This window comes from Lolium rigidum, chromosome 4 (genome assembly GCF_022539505.1).
Source record: "Lolium rigidum isolate FL_2022 chromosome 4, APGP_CSIRO_Lrig_0.1, whole genome shotgun sequence".
Classification (NCBI taxonomy): Eukaryota; Viridiplantae; Streptophyta; class Magnoliopsida; order Poales; family Poaceae; genus Lolium; species Lolium rigidum.
Window position 1 is genome coordinate 56855727 of NC_061511.1, and position 8616 is coordinate 56864342.

Genomic DNA, 8616 nt, shown 5'->3' on the forward strand with positions numbered 1-8616 from the left:
CGGGGGAGATGGGTCCGGCTCGACCGTGTCCAAACCCTATGCATGCGAATACGGCCAAGTGTAGGAACCCCCGTCCGAGAAGCCAGGACACACTCGGGGGTAGCCTTGGATATAAAACCATCTCAAATCAATTTTGTGCATGCCATGTGGACACACACAAGTTTTGGGGCCATTACCTAGATCCGACGCTCGATTTCGACGAAACCCTAGTTCACGTTGACCGCGCGGTCTACCCCTTTGATCGCATCCCATCGGGGGTCCTCGGTGGGCATTTGCCTCCATTTGAGCTTGGTTAGGTCATAGGTACATGTGGAAACAAGGATCATCCCATATGATATCAAGTTTCTCTCCGGTTCACGTACGAGGGAGTTCCCCCTATACATGCGGACTCCGCCCAAGTGTAGGAACCCCCGTCCGAGAAGCCCGGACACACCTGGGGGGTAGCCTTGGATATAAAACCATCTCAAATCACTTTTGTGCATTCCATGTGGACACACACAAGTTTTGGGGCCATTCCCTAGATCCGACGCTCGATTTCTGACGAAACCCTAGTTTTGTTGACCGCGCGGTCTACCCCTTTGATCGCATCCCATCGGGGTCCCTCGGTGGGCATATGCCTCCATTTTAGCTTGGTTAGGTCATAGGTACATGTGGAAACAAGGATCATCCCATATGATATCAAGTTTCTCTCCGGTTCACGTACGAGGGAGTTCCCCTATACATGCGTAATCGCGCTAAGTGTAGAAACCCTCGTCCGAGAAGCCGGACACACCTGAGGGGAGCCTTGGATATAAAACCATCTCAAATCAATTTTGTGCATGCCATGTGGACACACACAAGTTTTGGGGCCATTCCCTAGATCCGACGCTCTATTTCTGACGAAACCCTAGTTCTGTTGACCGCGCGGTCTACCCCTTTGACTGCATCCCATCGGGGTCCCCCGTGGGCATATGCCTCCATTTGAGCTTGGTTAGGTCATAGGTACATGTGAAAACAAGGATCATCCCATATGATCCCAAGATTCTCTCCGGTCTCACCTCCGAGGAGTTCCCCCTATACATCCGGAATCCGCCCAAGTGTAGGAACCCCCTGTCCGAGAAGCCGGACACACCGGGGGTAGCCTTGGATATAAAACCATCTCAAATCACTTTTGTGCATTCCATGTGGACACACACAAGTTTTGGGGCCATTCCCTAGATCCGACGCTCGATTTCTGACGAAACCCTAGTTTTGTTGACCGCGCGGTCTACCCCTTTGACTGCATCCCATCGGGGTCCCCCGTGGGCATATGCCTCCATTTTAGGTTGGTTAGGTCATAGGTACATGTGGAAACAAGGATCATCCCATATGATATCAAGTTTCTCTCCGGTTCACCTCCGAGGGAGTTCCCCCCTATACATGCAGAATCTGCCCAAGTGTAGGAACCCCCGTCCGAGAAGCCGGACACACCCGGGGGTAGCCTTGGATATAAAACCATCTCAAATCAATTTTGTGCATGCCATGTGGACACACACAAGTTTTGGGGCCATTCCCTAGATCCGACGTTCGATTTCGACGAAACCCTAGTTCACGTTGACCGCGCGGTCTACCCCTTTGATCGTATCCCATCGGGAGTCTCCGGTGGGCATATGCCTCCATTTGAGCTTGGTTAGGTCATAGGTACATGTGGAAACAAAAATCATCCCATATGATATCAAGTTTCTCTCCGGTTCACGTACGAGGAGTTCCCCCCTATACATGCAGAATCTGCCCAAGTGTAGGAACCCCCTGTCCGAGAAGCCGGACACACCTGGGGGGGTAGCCTTGGATATAAAACCATCTCAAATCAATTTTTTGCATGCCATGTGGACACACACAAGTTTTGGGGCCATTCCCTAGATCCGACGCTCGATTTCTGACGAAACCCTAGTTTTGTTGACCGCGCGGTCTACCCCTTTGATCGCATCCCATCGGGGTCCCCGGTGGGCATATGCCTCCATTTTAGCTTGGTTAGGTCATAGGTACATGTGGAAACAAGGATCATCCCATATGATATCAAGTTTCTCTCCGGTTCACCTCCGAGGGAGTTCCCCCTATACATGCGAGAATCCGCCTAAGTGTAGGAACCCCCGTCCGAGAAGCCTGGACACACCGGGGGTAGCCTTGGATATAAAACCATCTCAAATCACTTTTGTGCATTCCATGTGGACACACACAAGTTTTGGGGCCATTCCCTAGATCCGACGCTCGATTTCGACGAAACCCTAGTTTTGTTGACCGCGCGGTCTACCCCTTTGGATCGCATCCCATCGGGGGTCCCCGGTGGGCATATGCCTCCATTTGAGCTTGGTTAGGTCATAGGTACATGTGGAAACAAAAATCATCCCATATGATATCAAGTTTCTCTCCGGTTCACGTACGAGGGAGTTCCCCCTATACATGCGGAATCCGCCCAAGTGTAGGAACCCCCTGTCCGAGAAGCCGGACACACCTGGGGGGGTAGCCTTGGATATAAAACCATCTCAAATCAATTTTGTGCATGCCATGTGGACACACACAAGTTTTGGGGCCATTCCCTAGATCCGACGCTCGATTTCTGACGAAACCCTTTATTTCCCGCCCACCCTTTCCCGCTGTTTCTCTCCCGCCCTTTTTTCCCGCCATGATTTCCCGCCAAGTTTACCCGCCCACCCTTTCCCGCTCATTCTCTCCCGCCAAGTTTTCCCGCCCACCCTTTCCCGCCCATTCTCTCCCGCCAAGTTTTCCCGCCGTTTCAGCCCCTAGTCGGCCTATATATAGCCATGTCTTCTCCACTAACGACACCAACAACATTTCTCCCTTCATCGCTTCTCTCATCCAACAGAATCCACAAAATCCTCTCGAGCTGAGCTGCCGCCGAGATGGCTCCTCGTCGCCGTAGCAACACGGGCTTCATCGGCGTTCGCTCGCGGCCTGCGGGACATTTCGCGAGCTGAAATCACCGCCGGTGGTACGCGTGTGTGGCTCGGCACCTTCTACACGAAGGAGGCTGCTGCCCGCGCATACGACGTTGCGGCTTGGAGGTTTGGCCGGCCGCGCCACGAAATGAACTTCCCGGAGGTCGGGTCTCCGACGGAAGCTCGGAGTCTCTCATGCGAGCCGCTACTTCGCTCCACAGGGGTGAAGCGCGGCGGTACAGGTCTGGCCAGCGGCGGATTGATACCACCGAGGCGGACGAGCAGTTCATGGCACAGTGGCGCAGAGACAATCCTGGAGCCGTCGAGGCAGAGCGCGCATTCTGGAAGGACAAGCAGACGTACAGGAGAGAGAGGAGGGCGGGAAAGCGGCAGAGGAAGGCCGAGGTTGAAGCAGAGTACGCCAAAGGAGAGGCATCGACATGGGGGAGGATGATGAACGGTGGTCGTGGAACCTCACAACCACCGCTTCGGAGGACACCCCCGGTGAGGATGAAGATTTCGACTTCGATTAATATGTGTGTGTGTCGAGTCCGTGTGTCTAGCGGGTCATGCGTCGACCCGGTGTTAAGTGCTTTGTTCGTGTGTGGGTGTAGTTCTTTAAATGTTTTGGTTTGTGTGTGGGTCTAGTTCTTTAAGTGTTTTGGTTCCGTGTGGGTGTAGTTCTTTAAGTGTTTTGGTTCTCGTGTGTGGGTGTAGTTCTTTAAGTGTTTCGGTTCGTGTGTGGGTCTTAAGTTCTTAAATGTATCACTTTTGTGCATGCCATGCCATGTGGACACACACAAGTTTTGGGGCCATTCCCTAGATCCGACGCTCGATTTCTGACGAAACCCTAGTTATGTTGACCGCGCGGTCTACCCCTTTGATCTGCATCCCATCGGGGTCCCCGGTGGGCATATGCCTCCATTTGAGCTTGGTTAGGTCATGGTTACATGTGGAAACAAGGATCATCCCATATGATCTCAAGTTTCTCTCCAGGTTCAACTCCGAGGGAGTTCCCCCTATACATGCGAGCACGCCTAAGTGTAGGAACCCCCTGTCCGAGAAGCCGGACACACTGGGGGTAGCCTTGGATATAAAACCATCTCAAATCACTTTTGTGCATTCCATGTGGACACACACAAGTTTTGGGGCCATTCCCTACATCCGATGCTCGATTTCCGACGAAACCCTAGTTCTGTTGACCGCGTGGTCTACCCCTTTGACTGCATCCCATCGGGGTCCCCCGGTGGGCATATGCCTCCATTTGAGCTTGGTTAGGTCATAGGTACATGTGGAAACAAGGATCATCCCATATGATCTCAAGTTTCTCTCCGGCTCAACTCCGAGGGAGTTCCCCCTATACATGCGACATCGCCTACCCGTAGGAACCCCTTTCCGAAAAGCTGGACACACTCAGGGGGTAGCCTTGGATATAAAACCATCTCAAATCACTTTTGTGCATTTCATGTGGACACACACAAGTTTTGGGGCCATTCCCTACATCCGATGCTCGATTTCTGACGAAACCCTAGTTCTGTTGACTGCGCGGTCTACCCCTTTGACTGCATCCCATCGGGGGTCCCCTGGTGGGCATATGCCTCCATTTTAGCTTGGTTAGGTCATAGGTACATGTGGTAACAAGGATCATCCCATATGATCCCAAGTTTCTCTCCGGTTCACCTCCGAGGGAGTTCCCCCCTATACATCCGTGAATCCGCCTAAGTGTAGGAACCCCCTGTCCGAGAAGCTTCGGACACACCTTGGGGGTAGCCTTGGATATAAAACCATCTCAAATCACTTTTGTGCATGCCATGTGGACACACACAAGTTTTCCAGCGATTCCGACGCTCCGATGGTCTCGTATCTCGGAAAACCCTAGGGCGGGACCCCGCAGATCTACCCCTATAGCTTTCTCCGTGCGAGGGTTTACCAATGGACTTTTTACTTGTTTTGCTTTGTTTAGGACATATGTACATGGAAACCATAGGTTGGGCATACTTTACCATAAAATAGGCTCCGTTTGAGCCGTGGCGGGAGTTTCCACATACAGATCCTGGATTTTACCAAGTGCTGGCCCATGTATGCAGAAATCGTCAACGCCGGGTACATGCAAGGTTAGCCAAACCTTACATCACACTTGTAAATATATGTTAGGGACAGATGCAAGTTTTCCAACAATTCTGACGCTCCGATGATTCGTATCTTGGGAAACCCTAGGGCGGGGACCCCGCAGATCTACCCCTAGGGTTAGGGTTAGGGTTAGAGTTAGGGTTAGCAATGTATGTGGAAACCCTAGGGTTAGGGTTAGGGTTAGAGTTAGGGTTAGAGTTAGGGTTAGGGTTAGGGTTAGAGCTAGGGTTAGAGTTAGGGTTAGGGAAACCGTAGGGCGGGGACCCCGCACATCTACCCATATGTACATCGATAGCAAATGTTGGGCCTAGTGGCTCCGGTTGACCCATATGTACATCTACCAATTCTTAAAAAATAGAACCATTTTTTACATAATTCATACTAGTAAATAAATAATACAAACATAATATAAAGTAATATAAGAGAGGAAAAAATAAAAAATAAATCATATGCCGAGGGTGGCCGTCGGCATAAGAGGGGCATGCCCTATGCCGAGGGTGGCCCTCGGCGTATGGACTGACGCCGTAACAGCGCCTTGACGACTCCTGCTCGAGGGGTGGCGACGCCGACGCTACGCCGAGGGCTAGGTAGACGCTGAGGGCAGCCCTCGGCGTAGCCACATTTACGCCGACGGCATGGGTACGCCGACGGTCCACGTTCGGCGGTGCCCTGGCGAGGTCGTACGCCGACGGCCCCGACATTTGGCCGTCGGCGTACACTTTGGCCCTCGGCGTCTACTGCCATTCCTGTAGTGATGTGTCTCCTCAAATAAGGGCTTCAAAGTTAGCTTTGCATTATTAGATGTTTCGTGCTCTGTCTGGTTCGTGTCTTTTATCTTCTCTCCTTTCGTGACCATGGAACACTGCAATTTGAACTGGATTTGGGATAGTTATTCCGAACTAGAGCACATGTTTCTTTCTGTATATATTTTTTATGATCGGCTAATTAACACTACGAATCTGTTCCACTGTTAGAGGCGTGTCTTGGATAGTTTTTTTTTGAGAAAACGCAATGACATTGCGTTTCATTTCATTGCAAAGAAGAAGGATAGTTGTACCAGCTAGTATGCATATATGTGTCTCGAGTGGCTGCAGATAGTTTGTGTTTTGTTTCCTTCATCATTTTGTATTCAGATATGGGTTCAGAGTGGTGCGTTCGCGTAGTTACATGCATTGCTGTAGCTCAAGTTATTTGCAAAGTGTCATTTTCTCTTGCTATTATTGCATCTATATGTTTGCAGCAGCTAAACAAATTGTCTTAAATTTAGCTCAATCCTTTATGGCCATGGAGTAAACATTTCCAATTCAGTTGATCTACTTTCCTTTATAAACAAAAACTTTGGTTTAGCTTTATTATGAATTATGATTAGATGTTCGTAATACATGGGATTGTTTGGTTTTTGCTGGACTTCTCTCCGCAACTTTATTTTGCAATGTACCCATTAGTACTTTGTTACCTTGGCATAAACCCTGTTCGAGTTAATATCACAATTGGTGGGGAATAATCCCCTGTCATTCTTGATTATTATCTTCCCTATTTTTTATGCTAGAGAAGGATTACTTCTTGCCGGTCTTTCTGAATCCCTGTTTCTCTTACTCCAAATTTATCAACCTGTTTATATGCACATCGAACTGATAATATGCGTTGTTTGTTGAAATTTAGATGTTGGTACCTGGGACATATTTTTTAGTGTGTCCATAATAATTCATATGATTTCAAGCATAAGTAAATTCTTGCATCATCTCTTGACTTGGCATTTTGAGGAGAGACCATTCATTCTCATTTCTGCACCATTTGCTGACAGAAAATGTTTGGGTGACACCTTGATTATGAACGAACTGAGCTGAGATGAGCTTTTACTGAACTGCAGGTACTAGAAAACATCAAGGAGATAAGGAGGTCCAAACATGGACCTAAAACCTGGAAGTCAATATAGAGGGCAACAACAGATAAAAGCTAAGGATCCGTTTTGGATTTCTCCTTCAACGATGGAGTCTAACAGAGCGTTTGCATTGTTGGTAGGCTGTATCTAACATGTATTAGAACAGAGGGCCTGATTTTAGTGAGGTTTAATGGTAGATATTTTCTGTTTCTTCACAAAAGCTTACAAGTTCAAATTCAGATCAGTGCGGTCTTTGCTTAATGTGATTAAGGAGGAGTAGATTATGTGCCGTTCCCAATGATCTCATAACAGTCTAGGGTAGATTATGGAGAAGTATGAATATCCAAAAGTTAACAGTAATATATCCATAGGTGCTTTGTAAACCTGAACAGAATAACAACGGACATAGGAAACATCAGAAAGATATTTTTGAGGGTAACTTCGATCGATTCTTTAATATCTGTTGATATGTCTATTCTCATTTTAGCTTGTGTTTGACAGTTATGCATCATTATAGGTTTACATTTCCTCATATGTTGGATTTTATAAATGATAACGCTATTAATCTTTGTGAATGCCTACCACCTGCTGCTTTATTATTTTGTACTCCCTCCTCCGTCCTCTGAGATTTGTCAAACATTTAGATATATCTAGAGATGCTATCTAGTGTCTAGATACTCATTTAGATATATCTAGAGATGCTATCTAGTGTCTAGATACTTCTGAATTTAGATAAATCTCAAACAATTTTAATTAGACGGAGGGAGTATTTGTAAGAGCATCTCCAGTCGCGTCCCCAAACCGTCCCCCAAACCACACCGGATTGAGCGTTTAGGGACGTGTTTCGTTCGTGCCGTGTTTGGGGACGTCGCTCCCCAGCCGCGTCCCCCAAACGCCGCCCCCAAACATTAAAATACTCTTTTTTATATATTTTTGCATTTTTATTTCAATAAAGAGAAATAATATTCCACAAACTAATACATAATTGGGAACGTGGTTTACACAAAGACATAATTTGGAACATGGTGTTCCACAAACTAATACATAGTTTGAACCATAGTGGACACAAATATAAAATATTGCAAAAAAACTAAACCTAACTAGGCCGTGCATCGAAGGTTTCCTGTGTTCGCTGCCAAGAAAAAACACTCGAGGGCACACCCAGTCACCCAAACTGGAAAATCCAGCTGGTGACGGTGCCCCTGTTGGTTCTTGCGAGGGAGAACAGACAGAAACCTCCGTGCACGTATTCGCTGTGAAGAAACAAGACTCTTCATCAGTCGTCCTCCTCGTCGGTGCTGTCGTGATGGTAGTCCCGGCGGCAGCGCGTCTCGTCGAAGACCTTGACGCTCATGTCCCTGTCGCCAAATTAGGAGAACAGGAGGATGAAGCCGGCTTCGAGGCTGTGGTGGCGCGCGAACTTCTCCCAGCCGATGTGGAGGTACATCTTGTCGCGCGCGTCGTATATCACGTCGACGATCCACCGGTAGTAGCCGCACGAAGCCTCCCGCAGATGCATCGTGCCCGGGCGGTTGTCGTTGGCGACGTACTCGGCGAAGGAGTCCGGCAGCCTCTTGATGCCGCGTGGGTCGCCCTTGAGGATGAGGACGAACTCGAACAGCACGCCCGCCTCCACGTCCATCTCCGATGATGAAGACGACGGCGTGGCAGGCGACGGCGAGCGTGCAG